Source organism: Meriones unguiculatus, chromosome 11 (genome assembly GCF_030254825.1).
Source record: "Meriones unguiculatus strain TT.TT164.6M chromosome 11, Bangor_MerUng_6.1, whole genome shotgun sequence".
Lineage (NCBI taxonomy): Eukaryota > Metazoa > Chordata > Mammalia > Rodentia > Muridae > Meriones > Meriones unguiculatus.
The window spans coordinates 80743397-80767427 of record NC_083359.1 but is presented as its reverse complement, the minus strand read 5'-3'; the positions used below and the strand labels follow the sequence as shown (position 1 = coordinate 80767427).

Genomic DNA, 24031 nt, shown 5'->3' with positions numbered 1-24031 from the left:
CATGATCATCATAAGGATTCAAGTTTGGGGTATCCCCTTTCCTCTTGGCTGGGGAAGGTTTCCCATGGCGCTCTGACTCCAGGATTACAAGGATTAAACAAGAGAGTTACTGTACAACATCATCACAGTGAACCTCACGGAGCAACTTCAGCCTCAGAGTGGATGAACTTCAAACTGTGAGAACCAAGTGAAATATAACACTGCAGGGCCTGGGCTAGAGCCAAGCAAACCATGAACCCTGCATAAAACACAGCTGCTTTCACTAAAAGGGGAACAAGTGTGGAAGCTCTTGTACTTTAGCTGAGCAGTTCATCTGGGACCACAATGCCTCAATTTCCTCATCTGTAGAATGGGGCTAATAATATCTATCATTTAGCCACTAAATGATATGGAATATCAAAAGTAATAATAAAAACATCTATTAAGGGTAATTACTTCACTAACATGCACAGTTAATGACTGTTGACCAATTTTATAATGAATCAGAAATGAACATTTTAAGGTAAGTTTGAATCACAGGCCAATTTTAGCTTAGAGATTATAAATAGATGCTGTCACGCACCAGCCATCTTGGTTGCTACTGTCCTGGAATCAATGTTCCAGGCATCTTCATTTTTGTCTCTCTTGTACCATGTCACATGAAGGGAACACATGCTCACCTCATGGGCCTGAATAATGGCCTTTTACTGAATCATCTATAGCCAATTCATGAACTTCTATTAAGCCAAGTGAGCTTGGAGGTTTCCTTTCCAAAGGATAAGGCTTCCTGAGTGATCAGGGTAGAACCCTTCAGACACTGTAATGTTTCTGTGGACTCACCTGTGCAGACCTCAGAAGCCCTTCTGCCATTAGGACCTTGGTCTGAAACTGGAAAGGCCAAAGACAGGCTCAGGGGTAGGGGGAAGGTATGTGCTTCCTCCTGCCTCCTAGAACCAACCTCTCTTGTGATACACCTGAGGCACTTCAGGGGATAGAGATTTAGGACTCCAGCTCACTTAGACTGTCCCTGTTTACACACCAACAGCGAATGAAAGCCTAAGCATGGGAAACAGACCCAGGTCGCTCATAGGCACTAGGTCCATTTAGCCTCTCCAACTGGCCTCTGTTCAGACTTATCAGGGAAAGGAATGATTTTTAACTCAATTCAGGACTTTGATCAGAGAGCTGCCCTGCACACTGTCTGCAGAGTTAGACAGAGGCAACTGGCCAAAACAACCTAAGTGTTCATGCACAGATAAACGGTGGTCTACATAGATGGCTTGAGAGCACTCCACCTGACGACCGGAGTTTGATTCCTGGAACCCACATAGGAAAGCTGTATGGGGAGATGTGCATCTATAATCCCACCAGCCCTATGGCAAGATGGGAAGCGGAGACTCACTCAGAAGCTCACAGGCCAGCTATCCTGGAGTACGCACTTATGACAGAAACAAAAAGAGATTCTACCTCAAAAACAAGATGGAAGGAGAAAACTGACTCCCGACAGTTATTCTCTCACCTCCATGTGTACCATGAAATGTGTGTACACATGCACACGCTCACACGCACCATACACACATTAATAAGAAATCAAATCATTTGTAAGCATGAGATACAAAAGGAGAAAACTGGATGACTCCTTCTGTATGGTATTTCTAGATCAGACTCTCAGAGTGGTGGTTGGCAGAGGCTGGGGAAGGAATAGATGAGAGTTATTATCAGAGTTTCAGTTTAGGGTGATGAAATGGTATGAATGGGGACGCTGACTATGGTTACCCAGTAAGTGAAAGCACCTTATGCCACTAAACTGGAGATACTCAAAATACCAAAAAAAGAAAAAAGAGGCAAAGTAGAGGAATAAAAAGAAGCAAAGAAAAGAGAATACGACTCTTATAATGTGCCAAGTGATGTACACATTACCCTATGGCCAAGAAGATGTACCAATATGGTTCTAGTCAAAAAATAACATTCAAGACAAAGCTTTAATGAGTTCTGCATGTGGTTAGAGGAGATTTGAAACAACTTTATCACACTCTCTCTTGCCCTGCTCTTAAGAAGACGCAATGCTACTTAGGTGGCCGATCTCATCTTTATCAGTGAAAATCAAGATCAAGATGAAGCAGTGATGACTTCTGCCAAGTCACCCACTTTGGGAACATTATTCATCTTTTGAAATTTTGCACAATCTTCTCCCTAGATGCTAGAGAGTCATATGCTTTTTGGCCATCTTTTAGTTTCTCATGACTATGTAGCTTAGCGACTTATATTCCCCATTGTGGGAGATTATCTAAGAGAGATGACCCAGGACACCTCCTGTAGAAGGCCTGGCTTGGAGATTCCTCTGAGGAAGGTGAGTTCAGAGGGACAAGATGCGGAAAGAAAGCACTATAGGAAAATCTCCAGATAGAGGGAGGCAGAAGATACAACTATCTACTGACCTTATAAATGGATCTATGATCCACACAGACAAATTCTGAGGACTCTCAAATGATTATTGGTCTGGCAGAAATTGTGTTTCATAGTTGAAGACTCTGGTCTCAATTGCGTAAAATGCCTTAACTCTGCCCAGTTTTCCTTAGGATATGATGGAAAGGAAGTGGGAAGATGTCATGATACCACACATCCAAATGCACACATCTTGTACAAACGAATATATTTAATTCATGTAAGTCACCAAAAACCTCCTGATGACTCCACTCTTTCTTAATGATGACTAGGAAACGGCACTTATTACTGGGACGAGCAGCTCAAAGTTGAATGGAGTGTCACTGGGTAGAACTATGGTGATACATAAAGCCAACATATAGTTTCTGGGTTTAGAGCCACTCTTAAATAAGGAAGATAAGCACACATACTCCACCCCAGGTCCTTGTGAATGGAGCTGGATTTCATGGCATAAGGACTGCGAACCAGCTCTCTTTGCTCCAGTTCTACTAAGCTTACATGGGTATGCTTTCTTCTGCTCACTCTTGAAGACCAGATTGGGTGACTCACAGCCAGATGCCTGAAACTTAATCCCATATTTTAATAACTATTTCAACATCATATTCATGAGTTGTACCATCAAATAATCTTGTATCAGCTCAAAGGCAGGGTCTTCTGAGGAGACTATTTGGACTTAATTGTTGTCTTCCATACACACAATCGAAATGACCAGGACAGCAAGCTGAGATGCAGAACATGCCCCTCCCTCACCTTCCCTGCCGTCTATCTAGAATCACCAGACTTAGAACCTGAGATGCTCACATAAAAGTTCAAGATCCACATAATGCACCTATCATGTGATGCAATCAGCATCATCTTTATATTGCACAGTGCAGCCATTTGATCTATAATGGTAGCAGTCAAAGGGGTTGTGGAATGGAAGAAAAAGGCTGATTGGAAAAAAAAAACATGCAGAAACTTTTGTATGTTTTATTTGGGGTAGAGGTCAAATATTCATTTTTCACAAGGTTGTCAAAACTTTCTAATTCAAATAGTTACCTTCTGTCCATTTTGTGACATACAAATTATATCTCAATTCTAAACAGTAATGGTTACCCATTTGTGGTAAGAGCGGTCACTTACAGTGATGGGGAATAAGGCAGGTTGCTGTATATCCTTCCCTCTATCTTTTTTAGCATGTCTTATCTCTCTGGGTCTCAGAAGTAACCTAGAAGAATTTCTTCTGTTCAGTGAGGGAGAGACAGGTGTGAGGATATAGTAGTTTTCTCTCCAGAATCCTGGCAGGTATTAGAGCAAGGGCTTCTGGGGAAGTAGAGGCTTTGTATGTATAATGACTTTGTACCATTTCCCATTCTTTTAGGTGGTAGAAGCCCAAGGTTTCCTGATTCTTGGTCATCTTCCTCCACCCCAAACCACAGAGGATTCAATGAATATGGCCCCATTCATTGCCTGACAGGAAAGTGGACAAACATTTCAAACCCAGACATTGATGGCAATGAGCTCTTGGAAAAGGGCTTCTACCTGAAATTCTGAGGTAAAGGGAATATGACCATAGGTATATGACTTTACTTCTTTCTGGAGGCCATGAGCCCAGGGGACTCTCTTCACCATCAGTACAGGGAGCTTTTCATGTGGTTTTTGGGCATCAGCAGCACCTTGAGATGTCTGGTTGATTCTCATTCTACCCCAAGGAGAGCCCACTATCTCACAATAAAGTCATGACAAGCTTTGCTTGCACATGTGTGTCTGCAGGATGGCAATTTCCCATTCTCCCATACATGGGCACTTCTGCACTGACAGGTGATGAGATTAGTACATCAGAAGTTCTGTCTCTGTTTTTGCCACTCTCTGGCCCAATGCTCACCTCTCCTTTTTAAAAAATGGATCCAATAATGTCACTGACCACTTTTTTTTTTTTCAGAGAGAATTTAAGGGCATTAATAAAATAATGGTGACGTAACAAATGACAGCTTTAAGACAGACTCCAGTGCAAGGGTTTGTTTTTTAAGTATCCTGGGACATGCCATACAGAAATCCATACACTTACTGGTACAGATTGGGGGAATATGAACGGCAAGGATGGAGTACAAATGAGTCAGTGTTAGTTCCTAATTCTTCAAGTTTGTCTGTTTCAATCCTTTGTCTACCATTACAAACTCTGACATCACCGTTTTCCCCATCTCTACTCACTGCCATTCATTCTAAAGACACACTGAAGTTTCTAGATCTGGGGGGAAAGGCACCATTTTGCTCAGAACTATATCTCCCACTTAGAAGGCTCCCACAATCCAAAGCAGAGCACCGTCCTCATCTTGGAGGAAAGCCCAGGATTTTGAATTAAAAGCATAACAGAAAGTCATCACAGCAAGAAGGTCTGTGCATACCTCTAAGTACCTGCTCCTCCCCCACCTCAATATGGATAACAGTGAACAGAACCTCAAAGAGTTAGAGGTCAACTAAGCTGAGTCTTTATCTTATCAAAAGCTGCACCTCCCTCTTGCTCCTGGGACATGTTGGTGACTGAAGAAAACCTCCAGTGCCACTTGTTGACTAGTTTCATGCAGGAGGTTTGGGGAGAACTGGAGGATATGGGAGCAGGCAGATAGCATCTCCAAGGAAAATGCAAGACAGGGAGAAGTAACTTATTGAAAGTATTTAGAGAGAGAGAGATGGAGGAGGAAAAAGGAAAGAAAGAGGAAAGGGAGACACAGAGGCGGAGAGACTGAGAGAGTGAAAAAAGAGAGAGAGGGAGAGCAGTAGAATGTAGTAATTGCCAGCTCCCATCTGTGGAGCCCCTGGGTGGGAACTGGGGGGAGACTCCCACTTTTGAGCTAGTCTGTGCTTTTTTGTGATGTTCTAGACAAGTGGAGACAAAAACCTTTCCTCTGGACTGTGTTTCATTGACAGATGCCCCAGAAAATAGGGAAGAACGGACTTTTTCCTGTTTCCAACCAGGATAACAGAAAAGTGGATGGTACTTCCTGCCTTCTTGTAAATATAGTATAATCCACATCAGCCAGCCCCTGCCAGGCTGAGTATTTTTCTAGAAGCATGAAATCAGGGACCTCAGCCCCAAATTACCCCAGCCTGAGGATAACCTGTTACTCTTGCCCACCATGAATTCACACCGGGAAAGAAAGCAAAAGGTCAGGTTAGGCTCTCACCGCAGCGAGATCCCAGGTAATCCTGGGGGGAAATGACATTTTAAAACATCGCCTCTCCCTCCTAGTTGCACAACTTTTAACTCTACCTTCACTCCTGTCTCCCAGGCTTGCTCTATAACACTTTGCCACCACCTACGGATGGTTATGAAAGAGTTAATTAAGGAAGATCCCCGACTCATTTCCCCAAACCCTCCCTCTTGTCTACATATAAAAAGGACAGCCTCACACAGAGACTAGCACAATTACAAGCCTGCCAGCTCCGACCTCACCTGTCTTATGCAACAGTGCACACAAATACATTTGCTCAGGCTCACTCCCAAGGCCAAGGTCCACATCCCCCTCTAATTCGGCAGAGACAGTTTTGCGCCTTTCTATTTTCTCCCTAAGCAGAACCCAGCTTTACCGGCAGCTGAAAGAGAGGTAACCTTACTGCCAAATGCCTTGAAGAACAGACCGGCATCTGATCGCTCTCCGTGGTGCTGAAATCTCGCTAGCCAGAAAACGGAGGAGCGCAGTGCTCTGGACTTACCCAGGTTGGGGGGGTGGGTAGCCGGGAGAGTGAGAGCAGCTTCCTAGGCAGAGAATTCTTGTCTGTTCGGGCTGGAGACAGCTGATGCGCTCATCTAGAGCACCCACCTCTCTCCCTCTCTTCCCTTCCTCTCTTTTTTTTTTTTTTTTTTTTTTTTCTGAGAGGCAGAGAGAAGGTTTCACGAAAGAAACAAAACCCAGCTGGTAGGTCTACCAGGAGAAGGAGAGAAGAGGCACCCAAAATAAGACCAAAAAGTCAGATAGCTGTACTCCACTAGTGGTAATTCCTTGGGTCAGGGAGGACCCTCTCTTCTTTCCCTGTCTCTGAGGCTGCTCCGGCTCTGTCTCTGCGTGTTGAGCCAACAGCCTTAGCACAGCCGGTTCCTGCCTCTGACGCGTTCAGGAAGCCTGGGACCGCTCTGCTGTCTCTCGCAAGCTCTCTCTTTTCCCCTCTTACTGAAATTTCAGCAGCATATTTTTAAGCTTTTTTTTCCCCCCAGCCTTCTATAAGTAGCCCCCTAGTGGACAGAAAAGCAACGTGTCCTTGGTCCTCTTGAACAGCCTGAGTTCAGGCACAGGAATCTCCCTGCACCCACAAACTATTGGAGGCTGCTTTTGTACACAGCCAAACAGCCCGAGTCCTGATGGGATAGGAAGACAGAGGGAGAACCAGAGCCTTCTGCAAATGCTTTTTCTGTCATTACAGTAGTAAAATGTGGCATGGTAATGGGTGGGTACCTTTGAGGACGAAATATTTCAGAACAAGTTCAGTTGTGAGAGTCTCAAGTGGTTTACAGCGATGATGAATCCATTTGAAAACTCAACAGCCAAGTGAGGACTGGGTACACATAATGAGCACAACCCAAGAATGGGAGTGCCTTCCTAAAGAGGCAGGGAAAGAAGAAGATACCAACCAATACTCTATTCAACCCCATCATGTGGCTTTTTGGAAAGATAATAAGAAAAGCAGGCAGGAAGACATAATCCGATATTATGTCAGACACGGAGACAGGACTGACCATGGAGAAACTCAGCAAAAAAAAATAAATAAATAAAATAAAAATAAAGAGGCTAAGGAGGCCTCTGCTCACAGACTCTTAAGAGCTGGTTACACTCACTTTAACTGCCCCATCACTCAGCCACCTGGAAAGTGTGTTGGAACTTACCTCTACAAATTCAGTCTTCGTTTTTGACTGTGACTCATGCTACATATTTCGCTTTTCTGTGGCTCAATTCCACTGTTTGTAAAATGTGGATAATGCTGCCCCCTCCCTACTGAATAGGAATCCTGAAGGATCAGAGTAACATAGAGGACATAGAGCCTCTCTCCGAGGACAGAAAATTTAATTCCAATATTATTCAAACACTTTTCTTATATTTAATTTACCTTTGACAAATAATAACAGCTAACATTTATAGAGAATATAAATGTGCTAAGCATTGCTATTAATTCTTACTGATAATATCTCATTTAACTCAGACAGTAATCCTATAAAGCAAACATTCCAGGTGCATCTTTTACACTGAGGAACTGAGGCAGAAAAGAATGAAATTACTTGGCCAAGATAGCAAAGGTAGTGCCAGTCAGGGGGTTGGACCATTGACCATCTAGCCTGGAGCTTCCTCCGCTAAGTCTCAGGTCACTTTAGGAGTGACAACATTTAAAGTACCTACAAGACAATACCTGCAAGTGATCATTGTTGTTATTCTAAATAGGTTGTTATAAATAATTAGCATGTGGCTGATTTTTAATAAAATATTTACCACTACATGTACCAAACAAATTGTGGTGATTATATAGCTTTTGAAAATCCCCTAAGAAAATACATTCTCTCAGAGATTTGGGTAGTTTCATAGATACAAACTAGTTGTGAATCTAATGAAAATGGAAAGCACTGGGCATTAGCAACAATTCAGAGGACACATTATTTAATTTAATTTCTATACCTAAAGCAGATCATTGCCTGGAGCCTAACACAGTAGTAGGATGGAGCCAGCAATTTGGTGAGCTGAGCTCCTGCCATGCCAGCTAATAAGTACTAAGTAAAATTTGTGCATTTTCTTCAGCATTTCAGTCATGAATTTCTTACCTAATATGGCTTGCTCAAAAAAAAATCTTTGGATTAAAAGGAATGGGGAAGAGCAAAGATGGGTTTTGATGTTTTGCAAATCACAGTCCCCATTTTTATGGAGTTTGCAGTTTCTCGAAGTGGAGAGAAAGGGCACAAACCAGACAGTTCAGAGTCTGGTGCTGAGATACAGGCAGAGAAATGTAATAAATGAGAACACAGAGGAGAAAACTAACTTGACCAGAGGCCTGCAGGCTTTCCAAGGAGCACAGCATCTAAGCTGAGACTGGAAGAATGAGAGTATGCTCAGCAAAGGGAGGGTGAGACACTGAAGCTGAAGGCATGGCAAACTCAATGAGGTAGAGAGAAGATTGTGAGCCTTCCTGGGTAAACATTGCCTACCATCTACAAATGAGAAGGCTGGGGCTCACACCTAATTAAATAGCTTGCTGACAGTCACTGGTGCCGTAAGAGCAGACTCTCAAATCAGAGCATGTGTGTTTGACTCTAATGTCATCCTATGTGAGAAGCCCTTTCTCTTCACACTGGGGTGGGTACACATATGGATACTCCGTAAGGGTTCCAGCACACATATAGCAACTGAGGAAGGATGTGGCATCTACAAAGACACAGAACCAGTGATCAATGAGCATCAGGTGAGAAAGCCACAAGAAAACACTAGTCAGTTGAGATCAGGATGGAAGAATTGTTTCTACTGCAAGTGAAATGGGCAAATGCTTTAAAAAATGGGACTGTTTCAGAACAGCAAAGGTATTGGGGACTTGGATTTGAATGGGTGGAGTGAAGAAAGGATAAAAGAGTTTCACTTTAAGTTGTATGGGAACAGAAGGAGGGAGTCCTGCTATCTGGGAAGGATGATGGGTTTTTTTCATCCAGGAAATGGCCATTAATGTGAACCTTAATGAATTTGGGTTCTGAAACCAGTCCTCTGCTGCTCTACACATTCCTTGCATGGAAAACATGAGACCAGAGTTGCCTGAAATGTTCTTTCAGTGGAACATTTAAGAAAGAGAGCATAGATCATTGAAGACATAAAACTTCCAAACTTTGGAAGATGGACAGGTTTGGGAAGGGTATAAATAAAGTGAGACTGATTTTTTAGTCTACGACATGTCAAATTTGAAGAAAGTCCAAGCTTAGAGATGTCTAGAGGATGGCTGGAGTATATCTAGAGCTCATATTGGCCTCTGGTATTGAGTTTAAAGGTTCAAAGCCCATTTACTATTCGTAACAGCTGCTGAGTAGAGACCATCAGCAGGAAAGAGAGCTAAGAGGCTGCACAGAGGATCTCAACTCTCTTTTCTTAATCCCTGGGTCAGGTTTTATGTTTCTTTTATCCTTGAGTCTAAAGTGATAGATTCCTAGGGAACAGCTATGAAAGTTAACATTGTTGGCTCACAACTGTAGCCTAAGTATATTACACTTAATATTGAGCTGAGACAAATTTCTGGTTCTTTATTGTCTGGTCCTACTTACAGATAAGGCTCCTCTGTTATGATGTCCCCTTTAGAAGCTGGCACTCAATGACCTCACCAGTACTCCAGTTGCCAAGCTTTCCTCTGTGTTGCTATTCTCCACCTATGCAGACAGACTAAATAAAGTGCCACACTTGGTACCCAGCTACCTTCACTGTCTCTGGAGACATAGGAGAGTTCATCACCATGGTTTACATTCCTAAGGAAAAGCTTTGTCCCAGTCAGCATTCCAGAAGGTTCAATGGTCCACCATTTTCGAATTAAGGGTAGACACAATGACTCAGAAAAATATAGCTATGACTTTTTAATAAGAATGGGGGAAACTAAGAGTTCTGCTTTGGAGCATGGCAAATACAGGGTAGGTAGAGAAAGCTCTTAGTTTCAAGAAAGTTCTTATACTAATCACATCACTGTACTATCTATACTAATCTATATGATCACACCACTGTCCCATTGAGCTAGAAGAAAGCAGCTTGCTGTAAACATGAGACAAGGGGAGAAGAAAGCTTGGCTCTTGGTCAGTCTGTATGATGACTGACCCAAGGCTATCCTACTGGAGAACTCATTGAGAGCAAGCCTTCCTCTCTTCTATGCAATGTCTCTTCCAGACTCTTCTGTTTGTATGGCTATAGTGACACGGGATTATAAATGCTTGTTCTTCTCGCCTATGTGGATATAAATTCCCTGGAGGCCAAGACAATGTTTGACTTCAGGGAGTATCTGAAGTACTATGGGACCAGGATACAGAGGATGTTAGGGAAAGGGGAAACAGCAAATGAAGGGGGAAGTTAGATGGAGTTCTAGAGTAGTAATTTTCTCTTTGGTGTTTGTTGCTCCACAACATTTTTTTCCTGCAGCAAAGGTGAGGGTCCTGCATACCGCATGTCATCTTAAAGTGGCTCTGCCCATCACTGGGAAGAAAAGCCCTGTTGTGCCTGGACCTTCTTCCCTGATTGCAGCAGACCACCCATTCCCACATTTTGCAGGGAGAAGGCCCAGAGTGACATTACATAGGTAAGGGACTCAATGTTCAGGAAATAAAAAAATTCCTCTAGGGCAATGAAGCAGCTTGGTCCTTTCTTGGAGCAGGAGGGACCAGACTGTGAATGGCTATAATCTCTGAATCCTTCTGCATAGTTTCATGCCACAGCCCCTGACCATGACCATGAATAAGTGGTGCCTCTGCAATGACTGGGAGTTCATGGCTTCTCAGCATCTGCTGTACAGATAATCAAGAGTCACATATTCAGACCATGCAATAGAACATGCCCCTGGATGCTCAGACCTTTAGCATAAGGAACTCAATCTTCATTTTGCTCTTGTGGTCTCTGATTGAAGAGAAGAGCTGAAAGGGAAAATGCCAACATGGACAGTTGTCTAATAATGGAGACTTCTAAACATGGTCCAGCTCAAGAAGAATGGCCACTAGTCAGGACGTTGTAGGGACTTTCAAGCATTGGAGTAAATGGCTCACTTGTTCCAGATGGTATGAGGTGGGTTGGCCTAATGGCTGTAAGTTGTACTTAGAAGGAACTATTTCAGGATCTTGGAGGTAGAGGGATGAATTTTTAAAGCTTTCCATGAAGAAAATATGGCTCAAATGTTCGCCCCCACAATGAGGCAGTAAAGGCCCTGCATCCTAAAACTATACTTGGAGTCTGTCCCAGCCTGACTCAGCAAGACTTGGTGACCTCATTCCATGATGAGGATAATGTCTGGAGAGAACTCTGAAGGGACAGCTGCTGGCTATGGAGACAGGAAGGCTGGAGCTATAGGCAGACAATGGCTAGGAGAGAAACTGTAGAAAATGACTCAGGAATGTTTTAGAATACCACTGAATTGAAAGACCCTAGAAGAGTGAGTGAGTAGAGGCTTGACAGAACAGTCAAAGAAAGCTGTTGGACAGCTTTAAACTCTGCCAATCCTTGGAAAAGGTGGGATATGCTACTCTGTTAAGGCAGTAAATGAAAAAACAACAAAAAACAAAAACCTTGCCCAAAATCTTTCACTTACTTTGATGCCATTGCAATAGAGATTGTGAACCTATTACTTTGCCTGTGAAATACATCTTCCCAGGCCAATTCTTTTTCTAGAATAGGAACTTGTCTATTTTTTATCTCAAGCATTGTCCTGGACACATGTCCTAGACTTGGCCATAGATGTTCTCCACTCTTCTTGATATAATAAAAAAGTGTTAAAGACTGAGCACATGCCCCCAAATACAGCCAAATAGAATCTTAGGAGTTGAGAGCTGTTCTCTAAGAGCTTACCAAACAGGAACCACATGCACTTAGAGTTGAACATAGTCATCTCCAGACTTTATGAGCTTATCCCATTCACAATTACAAATAATGATGTCTGTACCCAGCAGGAAGTAGGGCCAAGAACAGGAAGAAGACTCCAGACAGAGCTGTCTGAGATGCTAACTCCAGTAGGACTCTGAATCCTAGTGTGCTGAATAGTGTATGCTCCTTTACTTAAGCTAATTTGTGGTGGTGTTTGTTTCTTTGTTTACTTTATCCCTTTTTCTTTTAGGACAACATCCTCACATGTAGCTCCAGCTGGCCTCCAAACCATGGTCCTCTTGCTTCAGTGTCCCAAAAATTAGGATTATAGTTCTATATTACCACACCCAGCTATAGCTTCACTTTTGAATCTTGTAAGGTTCTTAGAAATTTCAAGCTCCATTTAGGATGAGGAATGCCTAAATACTAACCTCAGAACTAATTGTCATTTAAAACATGAGTATAAGAGCTGCAGTGAGGAATGAGCTAGGCACTTAAGGCAGAAAGCTAAACATTATTTTCTTTCTCATTCCACTGGGGATAAGTACTGAGACACAAAACTTTCATTGAGAAGTATAGAAAAGATTCCAGTAGAAAGACAGGCAGCTGCTGCTATGTCCATGTAGGAAAAGGTATGGAGGGAGCTGTGCCAGAGTCCATATTCATTATGGAGGCTGTTTGTCCTTTGGTTTCCAAATGAAAGGACACTGTGCTCAGGACCTGCCAGGATAAGACTCTCCAAGGCCCTTTGTGGAGTGCCCACCTACAAGAGGACAGCAATCCCAGAGTTTCCATTCATGTATAATAAGCCTTTTTCCATCCAGGTTTCCAGCATGCTCCGCCTGGAACACCTCCTCCTTCCCAGTTTGTCTGGTTCCTCTGAGGGCAGAGCTGGCTCAGGGGGTTCTGAGCAGAGTCTGTTCTGGGAACTGCAGCCCTGTGCCTGTGCAAGCAAGTATGCACCATCTCCCTGAGTCACAAACCCTGCCCTTCCCCCTGGCACCTCAAGCTTCTGTGCATAGGAGCTGGCCAGCTGCAGCCTGCCTGGGGAGGGAGGACTGCTGGGTGATGGAATGCTAGCCAAAGAGGGATGCAGCTGAGATCCTGGCTCCCCAGCCTCCCTGCCAGCTAGGAATTGTTATCTATACCCGAGAACGAGCTAGGCTTCCCACACTAAATTAGCGAGTGCAAGGCAGATGTCTGACTTCAGTGCAGCAGAGGATTAGACTGGCCTCCTCCTGCTGCAGACAAGGGCAACGGTGGGGACCCAGGATAGGTGTCCCTCCTGCCGCAGGACATCCCCACAGCTACACAGTCTGTCAGCAAGTGGACACCCACCCCTCACTGTCTATGCCAGCTAGGGTTTCCTCCTCCTGCAAGCTTCTTGTTCTCATTTTTTTGTAGAGTTCTAGTTTTCATTTTCTGTGGCCCCTGAATGAGAAACAGAGGCCCAATTTTAGGTTCTACCTTCTGCATTAGCCACCTTTCTCTCAGACACTGTCTCCAGACCCTCTCCCTCCTTAGCTGTTCTGCTTTTGCTTCGTAGGCTAAGCTACTCATCAGGAGCACAAAGATCTGCTGTGATTTGAAGATCTGGGTCCCTTTCAGCATTAAAGTTGACCTTTAGTTCCCATTTCCCACATAACGGTATGAAAAGGTAAGCCCCTTAGTTACAAAGCTCTACCCCCAAACAAGGCAGGAACAGGGTTAGGTATCTAATAAAGGAAACTAGCTAAGCCGTTTTTGAACGTCAGTCACTTCTTCCACGGGAGCAAGTATGTGTCATCCTAGAAAAAGAGACCAAGCTCTTCGCCAGACGCTGAACCCATGGCAGCTTGACCTTGAACTTTAGCCTACAGCATAAGAGCAGCATGTTCCTATTACAGTCCTGTGCCATTCAGTGATGGGCCCAAGTTCTGAGAAATGCCTAATTGGGCAACTTCATCATTGTGTGACTACTATGGAGTGTGCTCACGCAAGGTAAGACAGCTATGGTGTCACTAGGCAAAGGAATCTTAGAGAATCATTGTCCTGTATTGATCTGTCATTGACATTTTGCAGCCCAGTCTGTGGTGGTTTGAGTGAAAAAAATGTCCCCTCCACATAGGCGTATATATTTAAACACTTAATACCCAGTGGTTGGTCTATTTAGGGAGGTTTTAGAACTTTCAGGATGCGGAGCCTTGGCAGGAGGAAGTTACTTCCCGGGGGGGAGGGGGGCTTTGATGGCTTATAGCTTTGTCTATCTTCTAGTTCTCTCTGTTAGCTTTGTGTGGATGAAAGATGTGGCTAGCCTGCTTCCTGCTCTGGCTACCTGCCGCCAGGCCATTATGGATTCTCCCTCTGGAACCACAAGCCAAATAAACTCTTTCCTCTTAAGGTTGCTTCGGTTGAGGTATTTTATCAGCAACTGAAAAAAAAATAGTCTTGGGTCCTTTTTTTTTTTTAACAGCAGCACAAATAGAGGTACAGGGGGACAAGGGGTTCTAGTGTACTGTGGTCATTGTTCTGTGATTCCCCCAGCCTCCCTAGCTTTCTCAGCCCGAGTTCCAGCAGCTGAATCCATGTTCACAATTCCTTCAGCACTTTCGGGGCACATGGGCAGAAATACTGGGGAAGGCATGGTTTCCTGCAGTGAGAGGCTAGGGGTCAGATCCTTGGTTTGTGGGGCCTGGGCCTTGTGGGTGTTAGGCAAGTGCTCTACCAAGGAACTGTACCCACAGATGAACCTTTACTCGGGAACTTGTGCTCTGTAGGTCTGGAGAAGATTGTTTTCAGTTCTCTCATATATCCAATAACAATCCCAATGCTCCCATCCTCATCTAGGACATCTGCACAGCTTCATCCACAGAGAGCATTAGGTGGTTCTTGCCCTTGTTCTTACCTTAGGTCAGTCTTGGCTTTTTAAATAAATGTCCTTGGAAGAGTTAGCAACGCCCTCTTGCTTAGCTATGACTTTGGCTTCAGGGAGCCTTGTCAGAGTCAGCCAAGAACACCTCTACAGAGGACAAAATAGGAGCCTAGGTCTGAGGTGAGTGGACCTGGATTTAAGCTGCTGTGATGCCACTGATTAACTATGTGGTTCTGCACGCTCACACCTCTCTCCACATCCCAATCCTCCATCAAAAAAGGGTTCTGAGGCCATTTGTCCCTCGTGGTGTTGCACTGATCCACTGAGTCACTGAATAAGAGCTTGAGAAAGCATCAAAAACACAGCAGAAACTCAACATATGTATGAACACAGTATAGACATGTGCCTGCATAAGCCTGGTAGCAATCCTTCAACACCAGAGTGCTGTTCCTCAGTCAGGTCTTTCCTTCTTATTTATTTATTTTAGGTATATGAGTGCTCTATCTGCATGTACACATGCATACCAGAAGAGGGCATCAGATCACATTCAAGATGGTTTTGAGTCACCATGTGGTTGATGGGAATTGAACTCAGGACCTCTGGAAGAGCAGACAGTGATCTTAATGTCTGAGCCATGTCTCCAGTCCAACCAGGTCATTCTTAATGGCCAGTGGTGCCACCAACTTCCCAAGACTTCCCCAAGCCATATTTTCCATCATTGCCCTTGGCACCAGCCAGTATTTTATAGCCCATCTTTTTGTTTAGGCATTGTCCAATCATCCACCACATTTCTTCTCCCAGAGGGCAGGGCCTTGGCCCAAGTCAGGCTCCTATAACCTAGAATGGCACCTGCCTTACACAAACACGCTTCATAAACATTGCCACTTGAGACCATATTTTATATCCTAGTCATTTTAGTTCCCTTCATAGCATGTTTTATAGCACGCAAGAAAGGTTCTGAATCCAGCAGAACAGAATTTAAGCCTTCTTTTTTTTTTTTTTTTTTTTTTTTTTTTTTTTTACCTTAAGAAATGCACTACGAGCTCCTGTGTTTCTTTTTATAAAATAGAGAAAATATAGCATGAGCTCATTGGGAAGATAAATGGAGACAATGATGCTCAGAAATGACTGACACCCAGAACCAGCTCATTATATCCTTGTTGAGTGGGTAAATGAAGAAAAGACAATTGATCCCTCACCTTACAGCCTTCTCACTTCTTCTGCCCTTCCTTCCTCTCCTGGAGGCAAGCACACTGGAAATCCTGCTAATCCTTCAGCCACAGGGCATCTGTCTTGCCGAGTCCCTGCTGGCAACAGCAATCTGGATCAGTGTTAGAAGTTATTACCCTTTGAAGCAAGGGTCGACCACTATTTTAGCTCAAGTGCCACAAATATGGAACAAATTTTGCCAGAGGCACCAGAATGGCCAAAGGAACATTTTTTTCCAATTTTCACAACAGCATCGCCAACACCAACTGGCATTTTGACTCCACATTGGGCTTTTCTACAAGATATTTAATATTTATATATTTTTCATCGTTTTATCTATTATTTTTATCAGAAGACTTCCTTTTCTCCTATTTGTATATTCCCCCACCTTTTTTGGCTCTGGTCTTCTTCTTTGCTCAAATGAAAATCCTTTCATGCCATTCACAATGCTGTTTGTTTTAACCTCCTCCACCCCCTTCTTCTCTCTAAGTGTAAGGAGGGTGGTGTGACCCTAAGCTGTTGATATGGAATGAGGTAGAATGTTCAAGACTACAAGACTCATGTAGGAGACAACTGACCTTTGAAGGTCCTTTTATCCTTGTTCAAGCTGTTGAAGTGAAAGTATAGGACTGTCCCTGCCTTGGGATATTCTACATTATTTTGTGAATAAGCAGAAAGCCTTATAACAAATTTATATTATGTACCTTTGTGGTTGCTGGGACAAAATGCCTGACATAGGCAGCTCAAGGTAAGATTGATTTATTACAGCTTGAATTTTGAGAATATAGTCCATCATGATGGAAAGAGTGTGAGCCACCTGGTCACATTTGCATTGGGAATCAAAAAGAGATGAATGCTGGTATTCATCTTTTCATCATGGTTTTTATCTTTTTATTCATCCCAGGATGGTAGGTCATGGAATGGTGTCACCCACATTCAATGTAGATCTTCTTCCATGCTCAGTAAAACCTTTCTGGAAACACCTTTAGAGACTCATCCAAAGGCACGCGTCCATAGTAGCAAGCCGACCTTGAATGTCAAGCACCACAAGACAACAGTGACTATGTACTCCCTGTGGATATCTGAAATGAGGAAAATGAGGAAAGGGAGTTTCTGGGTTGAGGCTAGCTTGATCCTAGCCTTCCCAGGTTACCTTTAAGACATCTACAAAACATAGGTGGCAATTCACAGAGGATAGATTTCAATCTTGGTCTAACCAGGAACTGCCCCTCTCCCCAATTCCAGTTGTCCTTGCCTTTATCAAGCATTTATAGCCTCTTGGGCTTGTGCTTTCTCGTCCGAAAAATGGGAAGAAGAATCTGTACTTGGGTCTGAGCCCCTGAGAGTGTGCACTGAGATTTTGGTTACCTCACAAAGGGTTGGCAAGAGTATCCTGATATCCTTGCCATTCATACAGACCACCCCGGCTTTTCTATCACTATGAGGAGAACCGAGAATCAGAGGTGCAAGCTCATTTGACGTAAAGTTATGTTTTCTTATGTGGAATAGCACTGTTGGAAGGTATCAGCTCAACAGCTCAGGGTCAGATTCTGATCCAACAAGAGTCCTCTTTTTTATCAGCAGCCCAACATCACAAACCCACTGGAATTGAGTCAGGGCTGGATCTCCAGAAAACACACGTTCCTAGGGCCTTTGTTCAGAAATATAACAGCAAAAGCTTTGTCTTTGTGAGAACCCAATTTGGTACTGAGAAGCTTCTAGTGACTTGGAACCATAATGCAATTACCTTAAAAGTAAAAGCTGCTTGGGGCAACCCCAGTAAACCTTCTCTTGCAAAGAACAAAGTAAGTGGCCCTGGATTTTATAAACTAAAGTGTTTTAAGTGACACAGATATTTAAGCTAGAGAAAAAAAAATAAAGGGATAAGTATTAGGAGACATACACACATATGTATGAATACATTATTATGAGTCAGACATTGAGCTAAGCACTTTACATACCAGATTTCATTTATTTCAATGCTTAAGGACAAAAATCGAGGAAAAGAGTTTTCTAAGTAAGTGAGAGCATACATTTATCCTGAACCAGAAAATGAAGATGAATGAAAAATCGTGGTAAGAAAGTAGGTAAAGTAATCCTTCACCGAGACCATTTTTAGTCTGGGCTGCTAGCCAGGGGTATCTGGAAGAAAAGAAATAATGAACTTGTAGAATGTTGGAGCTAAAATGTGGCCTCGAACACATGTTGTCCGGCAACTGTCAGCTTCCTCTCACAGATGAGGCCCAAGAAAGGAAGTAGAAAACCCACCATGGCACATAGCTAGTGTCCACTTCCTGCCCCACTTTAGAAGGTTTACTGTGGTTACCCCGAGCAGCTGTGCATTCAAGATCACTAAACTATGGGTTCCAGTCACTAGAAATTATCTTTCAGGAAAATCTGTCCCCATTCATCAATCAACCAGATTTTTAATTCATCGTGTTTTCATAAACAAAAGAGAAATTTTATCTGGTACCATACAGACCTTTCTTATCTGTTAGTCTGTGTAGTGGGTAATGTCTACTGCCATTCATTGGATGGAGAGGGGTCCCTGCAAGTGATAAAGCTTACTGATCTAGGGATTAAGATAATGATTCTCTCTAGCTTCCATGTGCATGTGCTCTTGGGACCAACCAGTTTCATCCTGGAATATGATCCCAATGTCACCACTGAGATCAGATATAGATCTAGAAAAACAGACATGGCACCTGCCATTTGAATGTGGTGGTATTCTCTGGGACCTTAGATTCTCAAAACTTCTCACTGGTAGAGCCTCCCTGGCATCTGGCTCAAGAGACCAATTTCAGAGCAGTGAGCTGACTTACCCAAAGAGACAGAGCCACTAAAAAGTCAGCCTCTCTTCTGACATCCTAAGTAAAGTACTAGCGCTACTCACAAGCATTTACTAGTATAAAAGTAGGGGTGTGGCACACTACACGCTAAACTCAGTGAGGCTGCCAGAAGCATCCCTGTCTGGCATTCAGAAGGAATTCAGGAATCATGTTACACTGTACAGCCCATTCATGCCACATTTGACCTTTGTGAAAGACACACCACAGCAATTTTTAATGCCATTCCCAATGAGGTTGCACAGGTTTGAAAATAGCAAATAAATGACAATAAACAATATTATGACCAAAAGGTAGGGTTAATATGATAAATAATAATTACTTAGTATTAAGTAATTTATTATAGCAAATATTACAAAACCTGAGGACGTATATTTCTATGAATGTGTTTCTATGCAAAATAGTTATGTGGATAAACAACAATTATTTGGTACTAATATTTACCAGGTACTCTCACCATCATTCTAAGCTCATATATATACATACATGTATTCACAAATATATGGTGAATATATCTTCTGTGCATCCATTTTTCACAAGAGCCTTTTGAAGTAGGTGTCCATTTCAAAGATGAGGATACTGAAGGACAGGCAGGTTAAAATAAAGCTCAAAGCCATATTCAATTACCACTACCTTGTTCAAGGCTTTCGTTCCTGGACTTCGCCTGCAGCATTGTGTTCTTGAACTGTCAAATATAGAACTTCTCTTCTCTCACCATTTTTCAGCCAAACAAACACACAATTTTTTTTCCATTAAAAAAAGGAACTAATCCAAACCCCTAAAGAAGTGTCATGGAACCTTTGTCATTTCCCCGGTTCACCATGGTTCTGTTGTCTTAAGCTTAAAAAATAAGAAGAGTGAAAATTCCATTAGTAAAAGCTGGTAGTAGGAGCCTCTTCTCAGTGTAAGTCAGGGAGGGCTGGGATGTTTCACTTTGCTGTTGCCCAGCAGCCAGGCCCCTTGAGTGACCGGTCTAGGGAACACAGAGCCTTGGTAGAGAGGGCTAAGAGCACTCTTGAGGCCATGGAGGGAAGTGGCAGGGTCAGCCTCTCTTCTGACATCCTAAGTAAACCTTAACCAGTTGGTCCAGAGCAGCATGAGCAAGATGGGAGACTGCATTTAAACAACACTGATGTTCAAAAGGGTTTTGGCTGCAATCTAGAAGGGAATAAACTGACATCTTTAAATCCTTCTAATGCCCTACAACCAAAAATCAAATGATCTTGCGTCAAGAGAAACCAAGTAGACAGTAAGTACAGGAGAGGAAAGGGTGGGTGGCGCCTCAGAGTAAGAAATCTGCGGTGGAAAGAAGGTGCCAGTCAACAGGTGGGAGAGAAGTAGGATCAACAGAGGATTTGCAAGGACGCCCAGGAGAGAAAATGAGATGCGTGAACAGATCCAGGCTGTGGCCGGGGAAGGGGATGATGTTCCTTCTTGAGAACAGTCTGGCCCTGCACCGACTTGAGGCAGCCAGCCCACTCCAGCAGGGATCTGCCCAGCACTGGGAGGACAGACAGTACTGTATGGGGATCTGAACTGAGGACGGCTTCCTCTAGGCGAGCATGCTGCAGGGCTACATGTCCTGTGTTCTGTAACACGGATGGGACACCATCCCTGAGGAGGGGCTAGAAAGAGAAATGGGGGTTTAAAAAAAACTGAGGAGAAAAAAAAATCTTATTTCTATATGTTCCCAGGTCACTACATCCAATAATAAGATCACGCGCTTCTCAATCACGCTCCACCTCAGGCATCTGCTCGGTTCATATGTTTGCAGAGTGGGAGAAATAAGTGACCTGAATACACGCCAGAATGATAGCAGCTTTTAAAGAGTCTTCTACGGCAAAGAGGTTCTCATTCGAAATCTGTCACTAACTGTTTCTGTTTTGTGAAAGGGCCCACATGGTAAGAGTCGCTGGGCATCAGAGGCAATCAGAGATAGCACAGCATGTGCAGTATGATCAGAACCCCAAGCCAAGAGTCTGCGACTGTTATTCAGCTGGGAGCCTCTGAGCATTGCAGATCAGGAATGGTGGGGGTGGTGCTGGTGGTGCTGGTGGCATTAGTGGTGGCAGTGGTGGTGGTGCTGGTGGTATTGGTGGTGGTGGCAGTGGTAGGTGACATGTGTGCTTGCTGTACTCCACCTCTAGCCCCAGCAAATTATAAAAGCCCTTGGGATGACTTCTTTGTGTCATCTCCATATTTCAAGCGTAGGGCTTGTTTTACTCAACAAATATTTGTTGAATTCAACTGAACAAATCTAAAACGAGTTGTGGGGAACACATTATGCCTGCACTCTTTCAGCTCTGAAAAGTGAAAAGCCAGGAAATTGGTTAAGGCATGAGCAAGGCCAGAAAAAGAGAAAATTCTTCCAAAGTACCGATATGGCATCCAGCTAGGCTACATATTTAGCTTGGCCTCACATTATCTTTTCAATGGTTCCACTGTCCCCAGTAAGCCTGTCCAGTTCTCTGTAGATTGTCAGAAATGTTGGATTTTCTTTTTAAGTAATATTTTTCATGATCCCTGCTCTGCTACTACATCATGACCATAGTCTCAAGACTCTTGCAAGTCACTGTGGGCTACAGAAAGCTAAAGGTGCTATTACCAACACAGAGTCCTCAGCTTTGCTGTGCCTGGATTTTTATGGGCAGGCAGAGCTGCTGTGGCCAAACCACAGCACCATAGCACTGGCATTGTCCCTGCATAGCTTCTTAAAGCTAGCACCACTGCCCAAACTTACAAGTCCTGTTGGCAGACCTGTACCAAAGCTGGCTTCTCTGTGTGTCTCTGGGTAGGCCCAACAGAGACAGACATGGAAAGAATGTGAATCTAGTATCTCCTTTGGCAAACATGGAGAACTCAGCCTGTCGACACAGTACTAAGTCTGTGTCTCAAAGAAGCAGGATGCTTCAGATGTGGCTTCTGTCTTCAGGAGGCACAAAATTCTTGAGTGAATTTTAATAACCAACAGGACCCATGGGATCCTAGAAAGGAAAGAAGAAAGGAAGGAAGGAAGGAAGGAAGGAAGGAAAAAAGGAAGGAAGGAAGGAAAAAAGGAAGGAAGGAAAAAAGGAAGGAAGGAAGGAAGGAAAGAAGGAAGGAAGGAAGGAAGGAAGGAAGGAAGGAAGGAAGGAAGGAAGGGGGAAGGGGGAAGGAAGGGGGGAAGGAAGTGGGGAAGGAATGAAGTGGTACATAGGCCCTTTACTCCTGGTTGTTTGTTTAATAGACTTTATTTTAGATCAGTTGTAGGCTCCCAACAATCCTGAGAAGAGTGAGCATTTCCATTCACCCTCTTCCCAACTGACATACAGCCTTCCCCACTGTCAGCACAGAACAGGGTATCGCTTGTTACAACTACTGAGTTCCTACTTCAACACATCCTTGTCACTCAGTCTTTAGTCTGCATCAGACCTCATTCGTGGTGCTGTACTGGAATAGCATCTACCATCCCAGCATTAGCTTGCATAGTCATTGTACAGAAATTCTATCTATTCATCCTTTTCAAATTATAACAGCATCAGCAAAAAGTAGAAAACCAGGGAGAGTGTTGATGTAAAACACATCTCTCACCTCAAAGGGCTTAAGAGATGTGTGCTCTGAGCCCAATATGAGTTTCCATAACCAGAAACATGGACTTGGGCAAACCCAAATAATATATTCCAGTGAGAAAACAGTTTCATAAAGTTTTTATAGTTACAAAACAAAATAAAATCACAAATCAAGGCATTTTCCAAATACATTCAGTGAGAAATATCAGGTAGGTATTTTACAATGAAGTAGAAAAGTCTCTGCTATAGCTTTCACCTCCTATCTGATGACATTCTTAACTTTTAGGTTGGTAGAAGTCAGTGGTCTGCTCAGGTAATACATTTCAAAGGTTTTATCTGATAGTGGCAAGGATGTTGGGTCAATACAGAAGTTGGATGCTAAATGGCTATTAAAGGAACAAAAATAGCCCGATAATTTTGGTTCTTGACCTGCAGCATTCTAACTCTTCACAATCATGAAACTCTAATCAGCCAATCAAAATTCTAAGATTACAAACATGGGTAAGGCTTGTTGTTGTTTCTATAAACTTCGGTTTACAAGAAATACCTTCATCTTTTGTTTTCTATACATTCCTTTTGAATGAATCCTCAGTAGATGGGAGAAAGTTTATTTCAATGCCTATGTAAAGTAAGAAGATCAGCAAGTAAGGTCCCTCCTCCCAGAGGGTACAATATTACTTAAATAGATAATGTCTTGTGGTAAGTTGCATTATGCTCCTCCTCCGACTTCTCTGTTACAATGACCTACTTTGGAAGGAAAGAATCTGCAGATGTAGTCTAGTTAAGATGAAGTTATGCAGGATTGTGAACCCTAATTTGATGACATGGGTCCTTCCTTATAATAAGCGAAAAATTTGGACGTAGAAGCAGACAAGGAACATGTCAAATGATGATAGAGACTGAAATAGAGGGATGTGTTCTCAAGACAGGAAACTTCCATCAATCCTTCTAACCAGCAGAATCTAAGAAGAAAATATCTTCCGCTACAAAGTTCAGAGGCAGCATAGCCCTGAATACCTTGAGTCCTACCCTCTAGCCTCTAGACCTCTGATGGAATATAGACTGGACAGGTACACAGTCCTCAACTTCTCCTTCCTGATCCCTGCTCACCTCAGGTACACACACACACCACGATAGTCTGGTAACACTTCTGGAAACAGGAAGCTATTTTAGAGACTTGGAGCTACTTGTAACTTGAAGAGTGTCCACATACTCCTACCACTAGATCCCAGGATACAGTGATGCTGAACCCATGAAGAAGGTGGTTAGAAAGCCAGAAGAGACATGTCAGTGGTACCTGATAAACAGACGACTAAGAGATGCTCAGTAGAGGAGTCATGAGACAAAAAGAGCTGCTGAAAGGAAAATAGGAGCCACTGGAAGGAAAACAGCTGTTTATTTGCTCCAAGTCAAGGAGGGCCTCCTAGGTCATTCCTTTCCCCTTGGCTGGAAGAACCCATACCACCACCAATGCAAAGCCAGGTCAGACAGCCTTGGAAGGTAATGCGACTAAGGGGAGTTCTTAGGGACCTCCCCAATGTTTGCTCTCATTCTAAATTGGCAGTGAGGCCCCTCAGCACTCCCTTGTGGGTTTATCCATGCCACTCCATA

The 24031-nt window shown here is 43.3% G+C and overlaps 1 protein-coding gene across 2 annotated transcripts in view; it reads right to left on the bottom strand.

The window, feature by feature from the left end:
- Tnr (tenascin R) overlaps nucleotides 1–6638 on the bottom strand; it is a 400956-nt gene extending 394318 nt beyond the window's left edge. For both annotated transcript variants that reach the window (XM_060364535.1, XM_060364537.1), the window contains exon 1: nucleotides 6118–6638. The gene's annotated coding sequence lies outside the window, so the exon portion shown is untranslated. The remainder of the gene's footprint in view (nucleotides 1–6117) is intronic.
- Nucleotides 6639–24031: the final 17393 nt, after the last annotated feature.